This window comes from Canis lupus, chromosome 1 (genome assembly GCF_048164855.1).
Source record: "Canis lupus baileyi chromosome 1, mCanLup2.hap1, whole genome shotgun sequence".
NCBI classification, from domain to species: Eukaryota; Metazoa; Chordata; class Mammalia; order Carnivora; family Canidae; genus Canis; species Canis lupus.
Window position 1 is genome coordinate 21,950,429 of NC_132838.1, and position 19,398 is coordinate 21,969,826.

At 39.2% G+C, this 19,398-nt stretch overlaps 2 long non-coding RNA genes across 4 annotated transcripts in view; one reads left to right on the forward strand and one right to left on the reverse strand.

The window, feature by feature from the left end:
* The window catches only part of LOC140631665 (uncharacterized), a 51,584-nt gene extending 38,912 nt beyond the window's left edge, over nt 1-12,672 (forward strand). For all 3 annotated transcript variants that reach the window (XR_012029187.1, XR_012029185.1, XR_012029186.1), the window contains 2 exons: nt 10,634-10,789; nt 11,916-12,672. This is a non-coding gene — a long non-coding RNA (uncharacterized lncRNA). The remainder of the gene's footprint in view (nt 1-10,633; nt 10,790-11,915) is intronic.
* Nucleotides 8,760-12,672, reverse strand: LOC140631680 (uncharacterized). The gene is made up of 3 exons (XR_012029188.1): nt 12,535-12,672; nt 12,042-12,223; nt 8,760-10,743 (listed from the first exon to the last, which is right to left on the reverse strand). It is a non-coding gene; the product is annotated as an uncharacterized lncRNA (long non-coding RNA).
* Nucleotides 12,673-19,398: the final 6,726 nt, after the last annotated feature.

A 19,398-nucleotide genomic window follows, 5' to 3' on the forward strand; every position in this document is an offset into this window, starting at 1 on the left:
TGGCCCGAGGATGCCCGAAGATGCCCCGAGGATATCCCCAAGATGCCAGAGGATGCCCCGAAGATGCCCGAGGATGCTCCGAGGGTGGCCCGAGGATGCCCCGAAGATGCCCCAAGGATGCCCGAGGGTGCCCCGAAGATGCCCCAAGGATGCCCGAGGGTGCCCCGAGGATGCCCGAGGGCCCGCCTGACTTCCAAGAGACGGGGTGGGGCATTTCTGTCTGCTGAGGACATACTTGTGCTTACGTTCACACACATGTTTTGCCTTTCTTTTTTCTCCTATTTAAGGCAGGATTCTGTTCTTTCAAATAGGATATGAGACCCTTGACAAATCCTTTAAAGAACAGGCTGGTGCATCCTTAACATAAGAAGGAATGACCCACAGAACTGGGGCTTGGTTTGCAGACCAGCTCTTCCTCTGTGGGTGTTTCACTTTAAGACATCCGGGCCACACTGGTCCCTTAAAAGTCTCCAGTCCAGGATCTAAAATATTTCGAGCTGTGCTGCTTTCTTTGCGAAAGCTGTTGGATAATTTGGATAAAGAGCTTTTCAAGTAAATGCCTCTCAAGCTACTAAGTACCTCTTGGGCTCTCATCAAGCATCCAATTTCTTATAGACAACTGAAGTGGTTTTTTTTTTTTCTTTTTTTTTTTTTTAAAGGTTTTATTTATTCATGAGAGAGAGAGGCATAGGCACAGGCAGAGGGAGAAGCAGGCCCCACGCAGGGAGCCCGACATGGGACTCGATCCCGGGACTACGGGGTCACGCCCTGGGCCAAGTTGGTGCTAAACTGCTGAGCCACCCGGGGATTCCCCCCCCCCTTTTTTTTCAATTCCTCGGTGTTGAGAATGAAACAAACCCCTAAAATGCTATGGCAAATTAAAATAGGTCCTTCATAATAGCACTAGGCTCATGACACTCAATAGCTTGAGTAAAAGTGAGCCCGCATTGAAAAACAACACACACAGTCAAGCCCTATTTGGTTAGTGACATTTATTTCCCTGTCAGTTGTCAGATTGAAGAGGGGCTTTTAATTTAGTGGAATAGACAAAGGGAAGGTTGAGAACCCTAGGGGGGTAAGCAGGGCTGGCTTTATGAGAGTACAGCTGGTGCAGTAGCACAGAGAGCCCCTGCTCACAGGGGCCCTCACTTGGCTTAATGTTTTATATTGTCATCTTGAGATTCTTAATAATTCTTGAGCAAGAATTTTTTATTTTGCACTGAATCTCACAAATTATTTAGCTTGGTGCTAGGAACAAAGGCGGGAAGTGGTATAGAAATGACATTAATAAAACACCTCTATGTCCAGCACAGGGCTAAAAGCTTAAAACATGATCTCATTCAACATGCCCTAGAAGGTAGGTATCATCATTCACATTTTACCAAAAATGAAACAGGCCAGCAGAGACTAAGGGCTTACTTACTCAAGACTATTAATTTAGTAATGGTAAATCAACTTGTCACAGTTCTCCATAGAGAAGAATTTGTTTTTGTTTTTGTTTTTTAAGATTTTATTTATTTATTCATGAGAGACACAGAGAGAGAGAGGCAGAGACCCAGGCAGAGGGAGAAGCAGGCTCCATGCAGGGAGCCCGACAGGGGACTCTATCCCGGGACCCTGGGGTCACGCCCTGGGGCTGAAGGCGGCGCTAAACCGCTGAGCCACCTGGGCTACCCATAGAGAAGAATTTGTTAATAATGTTTCTTCCATATAGGAATCACTCTCTCTGCCCATTTTCCTTGGTGCTTCAAATACCAGATAACTTGAAGTAGGGAAAATAAACATCCCTTGCATATATTAAGATGCATAAAATACAGTTTATACGAGCTGATATGTGTTTCTTTGTTGTGCAATGAATTAGGAAGTGATTTTTTTTATTCTATAAATCCCATCCTCAGTTTTCATTACCTAGTTCTAATCTAGGATAATTTCAGGAAATAAATATGTTGAGCCTAGATCATAACTGCCTACTTAAGGACCAAATGATAGAATTGCAAGGCGAAATAAACATATTGAATTAAATAAAATTATGGTTGAAACAATATTCACATGAAGTATGGGTTGGGGTCTCGGTGTGACTAGCAGATGAAAAAAAAAACCCTGGATATTTATAAGCTTCAGTAGTCAAGACACCATGAACTTAGGCACATTGCAAGTGACAAGCATGAGCACTGATATCAGTGGAGGGTGGGAAAGTTACCAGTGCCTGCTTCTCTCCTCCAAGCCAAATTGGCCACATAGGGCTCAGAGGAAGAACTCTAGACAATGTTCAAGGGCTTCGACTTGAAAAGTGTGAAGGTGTTTGTGAGTGTCTTCATTTTACGTTTGGTAGTTAGGTAGGTACGTAGAGGTTGACTCTGAGGTCAAAGGAACAATTTGAATTGGCAAAGGTACAAAGCGTTTGGTTTTGTAGGGTTCTGGGCCTAGTGCAGTGGTTCTCAACTGGGATTGATTTTGGTGCTAGGAGATATTTGGCAATATCTTGGTGATACTTTTTGGTGGTCACATCTGGGGACTGGCATCTAGTGTGTAGAGGCCAGGGATATTGTTGAACATCCTAAAATGTGCAGGACAGCCTTTCACAGTAAAGAATTATCCAGCCCAAAGTGTCGGTTGGGCCAAGGTTGGGCACTTTGACCTAGTAGTATCATTGTTACCATCCTGCTCCCAACTGTCTCCTCAGCTTCAGGTCCCCAGTTATAGTGAAGAACCAATCTTTGGATATGTGCTTTTAATTAAAAATAGACATTTTTAGAGAAAGGAGAAGATAAGAGAGGGAGAGAAGTATTATTTAATTGCCCCTCATTGTGGGAATTTACATTCTGAGGCTAAAAAAATGAATGCATTTGCTAGAAAAGAGATTTAAGAAAAATATCCACATTTTTATGGAGCTTGTGAGTTGCCCCTAAGGTGAAAAGCTGATGAGTCAGAAATAATTTATAAGTCTTAGAAGTTGAAACCAGAAAACACAGAAAGGCTTCAGTTGGTTGAAAGCAAACTATAATTATGACTTGCTGTCATACAATGTGCATGTCATGCAGTATTTACTTAACAACTTTTATCCAAGGATCTCAAACCCTTTGCACAAAAACTTTAATCATTAAGAAACCCTCTTCTCTCTCTGTCTCTCTTTGCACATCCCATTGCACACCAAAGCTGCAGCTTCAGATTTTCTCCATGTAACCTAAAAATATTTGCTTCATACCATGTGACTGTGGCTATGAGAATGTGTAAGAGGCTACAGTTTTTCTAACAGTCAGCTTCTCTTTGCTTTGACCTTTCTTTGTGGTTCTGTAGAATTCTAATGAAAAGCCTGCATAGTTGTTTTAGTAATGCCATTTAAAACACTCTCAGGTTGTGCTCAGTGGACCTTGCTTTGTCATTTTGGAGAGAGATGGGGATCAAGGTGATCACTATGCAAGTGATTTGGTCCCAGTTTGTAAATAAAGTCTGCAAACTTCAGCCACTGTGGGAAAAAGAACTACTGGATGTCATATAGAAAGTGCAAGCAGCTTGAAATATGTTTACTATGTTATATTTATAGGCACCCTTAATGTAACAGTTTTTTTTTTAAGGAAACCCTTTTTCTGATTGCAAAGGTAATTCATGATTATTATGGAGAATTGGGAAAATATAGAAAGGGGGTAAGGAGAAAATAGAAATAATCCATAAGAATCCATAATTTGGGTGCTCAGAAATAACCATCCTTTAATAGTCTTTTCATAAAGCACAACTTAGAAAGATATTTTTTAATTTAACAAATATATTTCTGCATCTATTTATTTACCAAACCACAAAAACCACTGTGAGATGTATTGTCAGAACAAATGACATAGAAAAACATTATACATTTATTTGCTTTTGATATTAATTTGAAGGAAATGAATAAATATGGTCTCACCATCATCTTGGAGATGTTAATAATTTCAGTTTAATCAGTAACCTCCATGTTCCTGGTTTGAGTTTAATATAAACTCAAAAACGAAAATAATATTTATATGTTTAGGACTTACGTCTTAAAGTTGATTCAAAGACTTCATTAATGTACCTATTAATCCTAAATGTACTGCTTGTGACTGATTTTTTTAAAGTTATTTTTCTTCTCATTGTTTAAGATTTTCTATTAAAAAGTATAAGGTGTAAAGTGAAAATCTTCCATAACCCCCTCTGCACCTTGATTTAGCCACTGTTAACAGTTAACCACTATTAACAATATAGAGATGTAGGGACGCCTGGGGGGCTTAGTGGCTCAGGTCATGACCCGGGTCCTGGAATCAAGTCCCACATCGGGCTCCCCACGGGGAGCCTGCTTCTCCCTCTGTCTGTGTCTCTGCCTCTCTCTCTCTTTCTCTGTGTTTCTCATGAACAAATAAATAAAATCTTAAAATTAGATAGATAGATGATAGATATATATTGCATCAGACTTTCTATTATAATGCTTAGGATAGGATAGACATAGTGATAATCATTTCTAGTTTATATGAGTGGGCTCACACCATACAGACTTTCTGCACTATGTTTTTTCAATTAGTATCTGTTGAACATCATTTATTTTCCATGCACACAAATATGCTGTATTCTTTTTAGTGGCTGCATTATTTCACAATTCCAAATTGATAGACACTCATCTCTGATTTTCTGTTGCAGTAAACATCCTTGTACATTTGTCTTTGCCCTTCTTCAGGAGTGTGAACCCACCCTTCCCCAGGACAAATCTAACCTCAAGATCTAGTAAGAATGTTATCTTTATCTTTTTAAATTAATAAAACACCATGTGAAAGCACACCGTGATACATGAGGCCTGTCAGTTCTGCTTCTAGACATGCTCTGAAATCCTCTGATTTTGCACCAACGCACTCCATGTCCAGGCCACATACAGTCGTTTCTGGTTTAGCCTATGGCAGTAGCCTCCTAACATCTTCCTTTTACCATATATGGGCCCTAGAATGATCTTTTAATGATCTATAATTTCATTTGCTGGCTATGAACCTTTCAAAGGCTTCCCACAACCTTTAGAGTAGAAATCAAACCCCTTGCTTGCCATGGTCTTCATGGCACCACTGGGGCACACTTGACCTTTCTTCCTTACTTCTTCTCATAGCTGTTTATCATTTTTCCTTGCACTTGGGCCACACCAGCCTCCTTTCTATTCTGGGGGTATATATTAGTCTGTAGTCAGCAATCTGTAGACCTAGGAGAGCTGGAGATATAGTTCCAGTCTGAGCCCACAGGCCTAAGTACGAGGCAAGCCAGTGGTGCAAATTCTAGTTTGAGTCCAACTCTGAAAGCAGAAGACCAGTGTCTTAACTATTTGGCGGGTAGATAAAGCAAATTGTTCCTTAGTTCGGAAAAAAAAAAAATTCCTTAGTTCGTTTTTTGGCAGTATTCAGGCCTTCAACAGACTGGATAAGGCTATCCACACTGGGGAAGGCACTCTACTTCATTCATTCTACCAATGTCAATGTTAATCTCATCCAGAAACATTTTCATAGACAAACCCAGAATAGTGTTTAACCAATATGTGAGCATCCTGTGGCCTAGTCAAATTGATGCATGAAATTAGCCACCGGACAACCTCCAGCCTCCAGACCACTCAAAAGTTTTTTTCACATTAACTGGCTTATTCTCTTTCTCCAGTTCTCAATTCAAATGTCAGCACCTCCAACTGACTTTTCCAAACCACATTCTCTCAGATAGCCTCCCCCAGAATCACATTCTCTTATGACGTATTACGTATCATTTATAACACCCAAATATGTAACTTTTTATTTGCTCTTTACTTGATTTTATTTTATTTTTTTAAAGATTTTATTTATTTATTCACAAGAGACCCAGAGAGAGAGAGGCAGAGACACAGGTAGAGGGAGAAGCAGGCTCCACGCAGGGAGCCCGACGTGGGACTCGATCCCTGGTCTCCAGGATCACACCCCTGGCTGAAGGCAGGTGCTAAACCGCTGAGCCACCCAGGGATCCCCTCTTTACTTGATTTTAATCTCTGCCTCCTACTAGAATATAAATTGCATTACAGTAGGGACCCAGTATATCTTTTACCTTACTGATACTTGCCAAAAATATATGTGCAGTAAATGAAAGGCATTATTTCGACATCAGCTGGCTAACTTTTCATGATGTTAGATTTTTAAAAGTCCTGTATAGACAAATCTTTCAAATAAAACCTCAAGTTTGTGGAAATACATCAATGTTGATTTCTTAATTTTGGCCAAAGTACCGTAGTAATAGAAGATGTGAACACCTGAGGAAACTGGTAAGGAGCAAGACCTCTTTATTATCTTTGCAACTTTTCCCTAAGCATAGATTTATTCCAAAATAAAAGGCTTATTTTAAAAAATAATCACAAACTAGAATTTCAAATATTTAAATATAAAAGAACACAAAAACGATAAAGACAGTCCTCTAGATTCAGCGCACACACACACATGCACACACACAGGGAACTAACTCTGAGGTGATGGTTGTGTTAATTAACTTGATTGTGGTCATCATTTCACAATGTGTACATATATTAAATCATCGTGTTGCATACCGTAAATATGTATAATTTTTATTTACAATTATACCTCAATAAAGCTGGGGGGGAATCTTACATGTTGCTGCTGATACTCGAAAGTGCAATGAACACTTTGTTTATTAGTTAGCATGTGTATAAATTGATAACTACCATCTTCTGAATTATGTTTACAAAATTTTTAAGCCTCCTAGGTCTTAACTATTGTTTTCCACTTCTATTACCATAATGTCAGATTCCTTGAAAGATGCTATCTGTGTAGTTAATGCCCATTTAATTTTTATAATTGAAGGATATTTTTGAACATACTGGTACCTGACAGATAATTACTACTGTTAAAATCATCACTCCATAAAAAGAGTTTCCACATGAGATGATTCTTACTTGTCTATAAGTTTTAGCTTATTTTTCTTTTGAATAAAAGCCAGCAAGATTATTAAGAAATCAGTGGTAATGAGAACCTGAAGTCAGAATTGCTGAATGTGCAATCCATCTAAGGTGATGGACATGGAGTACTGCCAGCAGATTCTTCTCCCAATGTCCGGAATGGTTCTTACCATAAGGTAGTAACTACCCAAGAGCAAAAGCACTTTGTTACTTTTGTTGTCACTCAGGCAGTTATATTCATTCAGATAGTGGCATCTGCTACATTCACTTGTATAATGACAAATTAATAAAAAAATCCACTGTAGAAAATATCCTCCTTTTGGATTTGTACAGCATTACCTAAGAATTCTTACTTGAGACATTTATAAAAATGTCAACTTTACTTCAGTTTTTTTTCTTTTTTCCTACATGGAGGCACAGATCAAAATAAGGAAAGACTAAGGAACATGAGGAAATGTCACAGAGTGGAGGAGACTAAGAAAATGTAGCAAATAAATGAGAGCTAGGATCCTGGATCAGATCCTGGGACAGAAAAAAGGACGTTGGGGGGGAAAAAAAACCCCAGTAAATTTGAATAAGCTATGCAGTTAGTAGTTTTGTACCAGTGTTTGTCTCCTGCTTCTGATAATTTTATCATGGTTTATGTACACTGTTAACATCAGAGAGACTGACTAAAGGGGAGACAACAACTTTTCTGAATTATTTTTGCAGCTTTGTTGCAACTTTTGTAAGTCTAAAATTATTTCAAAATAATTTTTTTTTGTAATTGTGTTGGAAAATTCCTCAGGAAGTTGTTACTTCAGAGAGAGACATACTATTTCTCAATAGTTCCAATAGAGCTGGTTTTCCCTCCAGCTCTGAAACAGAGCATCGTTTCTTTAGTTGAGCAGTAGATAAACGACAGTTACTGCTATACTTGCTTTAGGAATATTTTGTACAGAAGTACACATTTCAAGATACCAGATTTATACTTTGCACTGCAAAATGTCCCTACTTGGAGAGGCCCACTGGACGTAAGACCAACTGAGAGAAAGATCCACATTTCCCATCTTGTGTTTATGCCAGATTTTGGCTCATTGAGTGGGTTATTGAGCTAAATTGCCTAGACAATGTAACATTGGGGAAATTTTTTTCCTCTTTCCATTTTGTTCTTTACTGTCACATGCATATAGTTGAATTTGAATAAGTAAAGTGTAGATATTATTTGGCTTCATTGTGGTCCAGTGGAGGAAGTAAATACCCAGGAATTTTGCTAGTGGAGTGCTAGGGGAGTTTACTCTTTGAGATCATCTTGTAAGTGATAATCATTAAAAAGAAGTCCTTTTGGCAGTTTAGCAATAATATATATCATTTTCTAATTACTATTCAGTAATCACCTAGAATGTGCTTATGCACTTGTCTCTCTCTAGTCTAATACTTAACTCAGGAAGAAAACATCTCTATTTTACAGAGGAAGGAAAATGGAGGTTCAGAAATGTTAAGTCACTGCCCCAATCTAGGCTTTGACCTCCGATTGGGCTGTCTCTAAATGTCTCACTATTTATATTTGTCTGCAACAAATTCTACCCTTAGTGTAGTTGTGTCATAGTGAGATTTCACTATGACATATTGGCAATGTTCTGCTAATTTTAAGAGGAAATGTGATAGTTGAAAATGGTCTTATATATTTATATTTTCTTCAATATGTAGAAATACATGAGGAAATCCAAGGTCTAGGTCTTCTAGTTGTTATAAGGTTCTATTAGTAATGGAATGTATTAAGCTAATAAATTATGTATTTCATAAATACATTAAATTAACTATATCAAGATCCTAGAGTGCCTTTTAATAATGTATAGGATGGCAGTATAATAAATGTGTCTTTTAAAAGCTAGAAAAGAGGTCAGTGATCTAAAAGAAATAACTCAATGTTTACTTTAAAACGTCTACTTCTTTAGTCCTTTTATTTACCACTCAGAACTATAGTGAAAAATTTATGGGTAATCTCCTTGGCACAAAGTCACCCTTTCAAAGCAAAGATAAATAACCAAGCTTACTCTGATCTCTTTGAAAGTCCCAACTAAAAAATTTAATTATGGACTTTGGACATGGGAAATATTATTCAGTTGAGCTTTTATTCTAGAATACAGATGCTCTATAATTGGATTGGTAGACAAAGATCATTTACTTGATGTAAGAGGGAAGGAAAACGTTGTGCCTGTTGCGGCTTTCACCTTACAATTAAAGCGACATAATTAGATACTGTACCTTCGCACCCTGTTATAAGATACAGGTTTAAACCTATCCCCTACATCACAAAAACCAACATGTTTCATTCCCTGTGCATCAGCAGCCCTTCTCAGTGAAGTCGACATGCAGTAAAGAGGTTCTGAGATCCTCTTTGCCTGATCAGATCACGTTCTCTCCAAGGAATGTAAGAAACAAAGAACACCAGTACTCCCAACCTGAGTTTTCAAAACTACAATGTCACCTGGATGATCACGGTTCCCTAAACTTTCCTGAGCACAAGAATAATCTACATGCCAATTTAAAATATCTTTTCAAAAAAAATTAAATAAAAATAAAATACCCTTTCCTAGGCATGTCTTCTAAAAATTCTGATTTTTTATTAGATTTTTATTTACTCACTTGAGACATTTTATTTACCCATTTGAGAGATAAAGAGCAGAAGTGAGAGAAAGCACAGGTGGGGGAGGGGCATAGGGGATGGTTTGTGGTGGGGGAGTGGAGCAGAGAGGGAGCAGCAGGCTCCCCCGCTGAGCAAGGGATCATGACTCATGCAGGAGGCAGATGCTTAACCAACTGAGCCACCCAGGCGCCCCTAGAAATTGTAATTTAATAGATTGTAGTGGGGCCTACGGTTCTGAATTTTAGACAAACATCACAGATGACAAAAAAAAAATATCACAGATGACAAGGCATATTTGAGACTCAAATTTTTAAAAATAAAATAAAGCATCTGGTACCCCTATCAGGTGTTATCGGCACCCTGGGGATAGTAGAACTTAGGCTATTTGTCAAACTTCAGTTTTCCTCGTTTATGGATTTTTTTAACCTCTCCTCCAATGTCTATTTTTTTAATTTATTTTTTATTGGTGTTCAATTTGCCAACATATAGAATAACACCCAGTACTCATCCCATCGAGTGCCCCCCTCAGTGCTCGTCACCCAGTCACTCCCAACCCCCCGCCCACCTCCCTTTCTACCACCCCTAGTTCGTTTCCCAGAGTGAGGAGTCTCTCATGTTCTGTCTCCTTCTCTGAATTTCTCATTCATTTTCCCTCCTTTCCCCTATGATCCCTTTCACTATTATTTATATTCCCCAAATGAATGAGACCATATAATGTTTGTCCTTCTCCGATTGACTTATTTCACTCTGCATAATACCCTCCACTTCCATCCATGTCGAATCCAATGTCTATTTTAAAAAGCAATCATAACATCTACCTCTTAAATTTATAGTAAGTATTAAAGATGAAGGATCCGGGCTCTTGCTCAGGCTCTAGACTCTTTGGGGGGTGGGGGGATCAGCAGTTAGCAGTCACTGAGAACTTATTAAACACGCAGAATGTCAGGCCCTGCCCCGGACCTGCTGAATCTGTATATGCTTATTAAGAGGATGTCTTGGGTGATTCATAAGCACATTAAAGTTGGTGAAGCTCTGACCTAGTCACTGAGTGAGTGTTCAGGAAATGCTAGATTCTTTTCTTCTCGTTACAGTCGTACCAATAATTCAGTTCTGCTGGGGCTCAGTGACTGTCACCACCGTTTCTTCTTGTTAGTCTCAGCCCAGCAGCTACACTTCCATCTCTTGCCCGGTGGAAAGGCATCTGTAAATAAACAAATGCATGGACTAAAATTGGGCTACTGCAAAAGGTAACTCAGGATTTCTGTGTTTGCTCCTTCATACTTCCCCAGGCACGAAGCTGACAACAGGCATTTTACAGTGTCTCCTAAGTATTATTTCAGAGCTTCTTGAGTGTACCTCGCTGAGAGTTTCCTGCACAGCTTTTTGCTACCATTTAGCAATTGTTGGTGGCGGAGGAGGCCTATAAGTTAATGATTAAACTGGTCACTGCTTGAATACGAAATTGGGGAAGGTTTCATACAAAGGTTTTGGGGCTTCTTTCTTTCTTTCTTCTTTTTTTTTTTTTTTTTTTTTTTTGACTTCCAGGTTTGTCATTGAACCCTGCAGAGTCAGAAGAGGAGAATTAGGTAGAACCTGTCTTACTGCATCAAAGACATTTTCAGTAATTGCCTGCATTAAGATGCGCAGCAGCACATGTTAGTACATGACAAATGAAAATGAAAACTGTATTTTAAATGTCAGGGGTGTACTCAGGGAACAATGGAAAAGGCCGGCTGCTACAATTAACATTTTAGCCGGAATGCTTTTTTATTAAAGCTGTAAATAAATAAACTTAGTTTAGTGTTTAAAAATAAATAGGCTATTTTTCAGATGTATAGATATAGTTTTCTAGCCACAAAAAGAAAGTCCTCTCTTCAGTGCCTTATGTTTCTTCATAAGTTTGCTCCCCAACAGAACTTAGTGAAATCTGGTCTTTGCTAGTGTCTTTTTTTTTTTTTTTTAAGATTTTATTTGTTCCTTTGGCCCAGGGCGCGATCCTGGAGACCCAGGATCGAATCCCACGTCGGGCTCCTGGTGCGTGGAGCCTGCTTCTCCCTCTGCCTGTGTCTCTGCCTCTCTCTCTCTCTCTGTGACTATCATAAAAAAAAAAAAAAAAAAAAAAAAAAAAAAGATTTTATTTGTTTATTCATGAGAAACAGAGAGAGAGAGAGGCAGAGACACAGGCAGAGGGAGAAGCAGGCTCCATGCAGGGAGCCCGACGTGGGACTCGATCCCAGGACCCCGGGATCACACCCTGAGCCAAAGGCAGATGCTCAACCACTGAGCCACCCAGGTGCCCCCTGGTCTTTATCTGTGTCCTATCACTTCTATGTTCTTATAAAAATAGTCTTTTTGATTTTCCCTTTGACATAGGTGAACGCCCTTCCTTGGTGGCTTCTACTTACACTATACTCCAGCCAAGCCTGCAGACTGACCTCAAGCAGGAGCACACCTCTCATATTTTCTACGCTCTGCAGAGAGTGGTAGATGCATTCTTACCTGTTCTCAAGTTCTTGGGGAAAGATCCATATATTCAAAACCTGAATACTAAGTTGAGTATTCCTTAATTCCACATGTAGGTCTTTGAATTCACTACTCATCCTTTGCAGTGTTGTGGAGGGCAAGCTCATCTGCTTCTTCCCTTTTGGTTGGCTAGATTCAGTAGTGAGGGCGAGACAGGTCTAGAAATTGAGAAAGTTAGGGAGAACATTTTACACTAGGATCAATGGATCACCAAAGAATTAGGTCTTCAACTAAAAGGGTCTTGTACCTAAATTCACCAATTAAACTGTCCTTCATGTTATAGGTTGAATTGTATTGTCTCCAGATTCCTTTGTTGAAGTCCTAACCCTCAGCACCTCAGAATGTGACATTACTTAGAGATGGGGTTTTTATAGAGGTAACCAAGTTAAAACGAGCTCTCTAGGGTGAGTCCTACTCCGATATGACTGGCGTCCTTCTAAGGAGAGGGAATTTAGACACAGACACTCACCGTGGGAAGACTGTGAAGAGACATGGGGTGGAGATGGCCATCTATCAAGTCAAGGAGAAAGGCCTGGGACATATTTGTACTGCACAGAAGAAACAAACCCTGCTAAGGCTTTGATTTGGGGCTCCTAGTGTCAAGAACTGTGAGACAATAAACTTTCTTTTTGAAGCCACCAGTCTGTGACACTTTGTTGCGACAGCCCTAGCAAACTCAGACACTTCCTGAGTCCCTGGGAAGAGCAAACAGCACGGGATGTTGTATCAGTCAGGATTAGGGCGGCTAAACTGACTATAATGTGCTTATAGTATAAAACAAGACTACCCATAGGATTTTTTTTTTTCTGACCTAACCTTGGCTTGCTTTTTGCTGAGTCATAACGAGGTCTATTATCACCATAGTACCTATTATGGTCATATTGCCTGCCACAGTTCAGGAATGGTTTCACTTGTGCGATCTCATTATCATTGGAAAATATTTTCTTATTTGTTAAACCTTGAGCCACACGGGAGCTTAGCACATCATCTTCAAGCATGGAGCCAAGTACCAGGAACTTCACTAATATGTCCTGTCTATAAGCCCTGATGATCTTCCGTATCCTTATGGAACTGGGTAGGATTGTACCCCGCCCCCCAACCCTGGTCGGGAATAGTTGTGTCAGATAGGAACAGAAAGCAGAACATATCTATTCGGGTTTGTGCAGAAATTGGCTGGCTGGCAAATCAAGGGAGAAGTGGACCTAAGGAGCTCTTTGTATGGAATTGGTGAGATTCGAAGGTCACTACCTAAGGATTTCACACCGTCTCACATCTCCACCGTACTACCAACGTCCCTGAAATTGGATTCTGGTACAGCCCTTTCCTTTGTTCAGGGCAAATATCCCTTCAGGAAGTTAGAGATTTGACAGGAGAAGTTCATTTGGGTGCTTGTGTGGGGAAAGGCAAAGATTTGTGGGAAGGGACAAAGATTAACTCCCCAATTACAATCGACTTAAAAATGATACCTATAATGAAAGGATGAATAAATGCAGCCTATAGTTACCTCCCTTGATTGAATTCAAGGGCTTGTCCCAGCTAATCCAGCTGACTTTAAAGGCCACTTTCCTTTTGAACTGAATGTCTGCACAGAAGTCACTGAGTTTCCTGAAATTTATAATCCAGACTGGTTTTTATATAACATGGGAGTTGGCAAGCTTTTCCTGTAAGGGCCGAGTAGTAGATATCTAGAAGATTTTTAGAAATAAGATGTCTAATGACTAACACAACTATTCAGCTCTGCCTTTATAAGTGAAAGCAGCCATAGACAATATATAAACAAATGGGCATAGCTATATTCCTAACTTTATTTATGGATACTGAAATTTGAATTTCATAATTTTTATGAGTCATAAAATTATTCCCTTTTTTTCCCTCAAACATTTTAAAATGTAAAACCAGTCTTGGGACACCTGGGTGGCTCAGCAGTTGAGCATCTGCCTTCGGCTCAGGGTGTGATCCCAGGGTCCCGGGATTGAGTCCCGCCTTGGGGTCTTCACAGGAAGCCTGCTTCTCCCTCTGCCTATGTTTCTGCCTCTCTCTCCATGTCTTTCATTAGTAAATAAATAAAATCTTAAAACAAAAAAAACTAAACTAAACTAAACTAAAAAAATAGAAACCATTCTTAGTTCTGGACCCTACAAAAGTCATCTGTAGGCTGGATTTGGCCCATGGGTCCTCTTTGTAAACCTCTGATACAATACAGCTCCGCCCCCCCCCCCCCAAACAGTTGAACTCCATTACTTCATAATTGAAATCATTCTTAAAGCTGGTTTGGTAACTTTGGGAGAAAAATTTTGTGTTGAAGAAGGGGAACCATGTGTCATATTCTTTTACCCCTTACCATGCCAGTGTGTATTTCCTAAATCGAGGAACTCATTTTGGCATGTATTCACCGATCTTTTTTTATTGCAGTCTAACCCTTGAGTTTATATCCTTTCCTGGTTTCAGTTCTTCTAATCTGGTACAAATTTTATATTTTTCACATGCTTTTGCTTTTCAAATACTCTCAGTCTATGAGTTTTCCCATTTTACCTCACTGACTAGTGAGTTTCCCAATTCCCTGTCTTCAGTTGTGGTGTTGTTCTCCTACTGCCTCCTATGCTTTATCTCTACATTTCTGGTAAGGAGTGGTCATAACCGAATCATAACTTTGCTCCACACTGCCACTTCAAATTTACCCTCCCAGAGCACAGCTGTTGTCTCTCAATCTCCTATAATTACCCCCATATTCATATTACAGTAGAGCACTGGTGATTTTATTACTTTTATTGTTACTTCCTTCTACTTTGAGCTTAGCATGGTCTCACTAACTAAAGGCAGTATCAGTGGCAGAAGTAATTCATGCATATAGTGATTCCAAATAGGCTTTCTCTTAGGTCTTTTTGTGGCCTACACAGAAATTTGTGGGAATTGGAAGACCTGAGTTCATGTTCCCGTCCTCCTATTTATCACATAGGTAATCTCTTCTGATCACCAATCTTCCTAAAACCTTAGCTACCACATCTAAAATGATACCCACTCCTCTATCTATCCTGTAAAGACCTGCTTTGCCTACTTTAGTGATTTTTTTGAAGGATACAATGATAAAGTATAGTGAAAAGGCTTTAAAAGAAATCCCAGAATATTTTAAAACTGTATTTGTTCAAACATTCCGAGTTGGGAGAGATCATAGAAATTATCCAGTCCAACTGGGTCATTTTACAGATGAGGAAAGTAAAAAACCAGAAAGATTAACTGACCTGCTTGTGGTCATTGAACTATTTAGCAGAGCCAGGTTTCCTGGTTCCTAAACCGGTGCTTTTTTTAAATTTTAACAAACTCTTCCTAGACAGAATGTACCTCTCAGGGTGTTCAGCTGTATGCTTTGATGGTGTGAAAAGCACAATCCTAAGAGCCAAATACTTTTAAAGCACCAATTCTGCATGGCATAAGTAAATACACAAGTTTACAAAGAGCAAGACAATTCAAAGATAAATGCACAAGGATTATAGATAACTTAGAATTTTATTTGACATTATTTGAAGTATCTGTCTGGAAATGATTCTTGCTCACTGAGATGCAGGTTTTATAAAAGTATCAACAACAAGGATTTATGTTAAGTTTAAACAGATTAGCCTTTGCTTCAGGGTCAATAAATGGACAACACAAGCTGTCAATGATCATCATTTTCAAATGATTTCATTACAAAGATGTTAAACATGGGGTAACAGGTTAATAGTGGAATGGTCCTGCCTGAAGTTTAATTCAAATTGATGTAAAAATTTAGACCTGGAATTGTTGAAGGGGATACTGACATAATTTTTAGATGAAATAGACAAGAGATTAAATTTGTTTCTGGTGTTGAATTTTGGAAGCATACTCTCTTGGACATTGGATTGAATCCACTCTTTGTCCCTTTGAACAGAGTCTCACTGGTAGAATTTAAGATAGAGCTGGTGAGCTTCAGAGTTCTTATATCTCAATCAAATCTTTGAACTGTTCTGACCACAAAAGTCTTCTCTCTATAACTTATTTAATTCAAAGTTTTAATTCAAGTAAATAAGGAAGTATTACTAGGTGTCAAATCAGAAAAGACTATAGTGGGCAAAGTTTAGAACAGTTGTCCTAGGATATTAGAATGGTGAAGGCCTCCCAAATTTTGTCAGGGTTGGGCTTCTGTAATCTCATGCACGGTTCTCACTGAAGTTTCAATGGCCAGATCCAGGATTTTATACATATTTTAATAGATAATAAATTCATAATAAAAATGAAAATTATTGAGTTCTCAGATGGCCTCTTTGGAGTCTGTGCCTCTAGCTGGCTCACAAGTCATGGACGTTTAAACACGAGAAGGATAAAGTTAGTTTTAGGCTGGTACTGCTCTGTTTCTCTATATCTCAGGCAAATTCCAAGACGATAGAATTTGAAAGCCCACGATTTTTGACCTGGCCATTTAAAAAAGTATTGCTAAAATCTTGATCACAAAGAACACACAGCGTGAGGAGCAAATGCACCCCGAAGAAATATGCACGTGTTTAATTAACTCAATAAAGTAGAATGCATCTACTTTAGCAACAAACCAGATTTGCTAGCATTAAATATCTGCTTCAGTAGGGTCACCCTTGTCCTGTGTCACCTTTATCCACTGTTTAGGAAAAATTGCTAAGTAGATTCTCACATTAACATCATGTTCTCAGACTGTAACTCTTTTTAATGCTTTCAAATCAGCTCTTTCTACCTTGAAAATTCTTTTATTTATCCTTGTGTTTATTATGCTTTCCCTCATTTTCTACAAGTCTCCGCAAATGCTTGTGTAACACGCAGTCTTTTTACAAAGTATCTCAATACCTTAGTATTAGCCTGGAGAAGAGAGTCTAGTCTTGAAGGTATATACCAAAAGTGTGGGGCAAAAACAGAGCTCACCATGAACCACATCAAGTACGTGTCCTCTGAATTGGGCAATACTTCCATGAAGGCAACAGAACAGAGTCACACATTTATATAAGTCAATTCAAGCTTTTCTTTCTTTTTTTTAAAATCTCACAGCCCATAGCACAAATTCCCTCCAAATCTACTAACTCAGAAAGAGACCCGAGGAGACAGAAGATGTTTTCATTCTTAACTTTATTAGTGGCAAAACGAGGTTTGAAGGAAAAGACGTTTTCTTCCCCCTCTACCTCCCAGATCCCCCTACCCACAGTGAATTGAAGATAAATAGCCCCATGTGAATAGCCAACCTGACTTTCCCACCCAGTAACAGGGTAAGAAGCTAGTTTTGAGACAGCAGAGGCCTGTCGGGGCATGCAGGAGGCCCAACTCACCTGCCAGTTGACTGATTAGAACCTGGAAGCAGTGTGCCAGCAATGCCTCAGGGGAGGTGATCCAGGAGGGATTCTAAAGGCTTAGCACGTTAACCCCACCTGGCCTTATGATTGCTGGGCCCTCCTCCTCACTAATTAAGTAAATACCTTCTGGCCTTGGGGAAGAGCAAAGAGAGGATAAAGAAAGAAAAAGAGAGAAAGTAAATACATTGCCTCTGGGGGAGTAGAGCAGAGGTCCTTTTCGTTACTAAAATATTAAAAGCAAATGTGTAACACCACCTCCCAATCTATAATAGTTGGAAAAATAGGTAACCACTATTATTTTGGGTGTGACTCCATTCTTTTATCTGTATTTTATCAGGCAATATTGATTTCAAAGTCCAATTATACATACAACTTAGCTTTGAGATTTAAGCTATTCAAGATTTAGAGTAAAGTGGTATCAGTCACTGTCTATGGAGTCGAAAATATCTACCCTGAAGATGGTAGTGAGCAAAGAGAGCTAAAACTGGTTTTCAATCTCTCTTGTTTTAAATAGTGCTAATTCAAGGGTAAATATAAGGCTTCCCTTAGATTTGTACTGGCAATATTTCATTATTTATTTATTTTTAATATTTTATTCATTCAAGAGAAAGAGACAGAGCATGAGCATGAGCAGTGGGGAAGAGGTAGAGGGAGAGGGAGAAGCAGATTCCCCTCTGAGCAGGGAGCCCAAGCAGGGCTCCATCCCAGGACTAGGAGATGATGATGGAGGTGAAGGCAGATGCTCAAGTGACTGAGCCACCCAGGTGCCCCTCATTTATTTGGTGATCTAGTTAGAGAAAAGTTTTCCATTTAAGTTGACATACTCTCCCTGGAGGGATAATCATAAAATCATACACAAAAACTCTTCTCTCATTCTACATTGATTGTACCAATTCCAGTGCTCATATCTCCTATAATAATATATGTTACAAGATATGAAAGATATAAATCTAGAGGTAGAGGACATCTAATATACTAAGTAATCAGATCAAGCAGCACAGAACAGATTCTTGTTATAAGAGAGGAAAGTAGCAGTTGCCTCAAAGTTGGTGAAAATCAAAATGATTGACTTATCATTTGCAGAGCCAAAATGTTCAACATATGGAAATAGGTTATTTAGAGCACAAGTCTTGGGATCCCTGGGTGGTTCAGTGGTTTAGCGCCTGCCTTTGGCCAAGGGCATGATCCTGGAGTCCCACATCAGGCTCCCTGCATGGAGCCTGCTTCTCCCTCTGTGTCTCTGCCTCTCTCTCTCTCTCTCTCTTTCTCTCTCTCTGGGTCTCTCATGAATAAATAAATAAAAATCTTTAAAAAAAGAGAAAAAAAATAAAGCCCAAGTCTTTTCCAGACATATTCATTAAAAATACACTGGACAACCTAGCAAGAAAATGGGCAAAGAATTTAAACAGACACTTAACAGATGCTTAACATCATTAGTCATTGGGGAAATGTAACTTAAAACCACTGCAGACCCATTAGAAAAACTCAAGTTCTAAAAACTGACTATACCAAATGTAGATAAGGATGTGAGCAACTCAAACTCTCATACATTACTCATGAGAATGCAAAATGATGCAATGACTTTGGAAAGCAGTGTGACAGTTTCTTAAAAAGTTAAACGTAATATTGCCATATGTCATTCCATTCCTAGCTATTTGCTTTAGAGAAATGAAAATGGATGCCCAAAGACCTGTACATGAAAGTTCTTATCAGGTTCATTTGAAATAGCTGAAAGTTGGAAACAACCCAAATGTCAATCTGTAGTGAATAAATAAACAAAACTGTTACATCCATACAGTGGAACACTACTCAGCAGTAAAAAGGAGTGGACAGGGCAGCCCCGGGTGGCTCAGCGGTTTAGCGCCGCCTTCAGCCCAGGGCATGATCCTGGAGTCCCAGGATCAAGTCCCACATCGGGCTTCCTGCATGGAGCCTGCTTCTCCCTCTGCCTGTGTCTCTGCCCCCCACCCCCATGTCTCTCATGAATAAATAAATAAAATTTTAAAAAA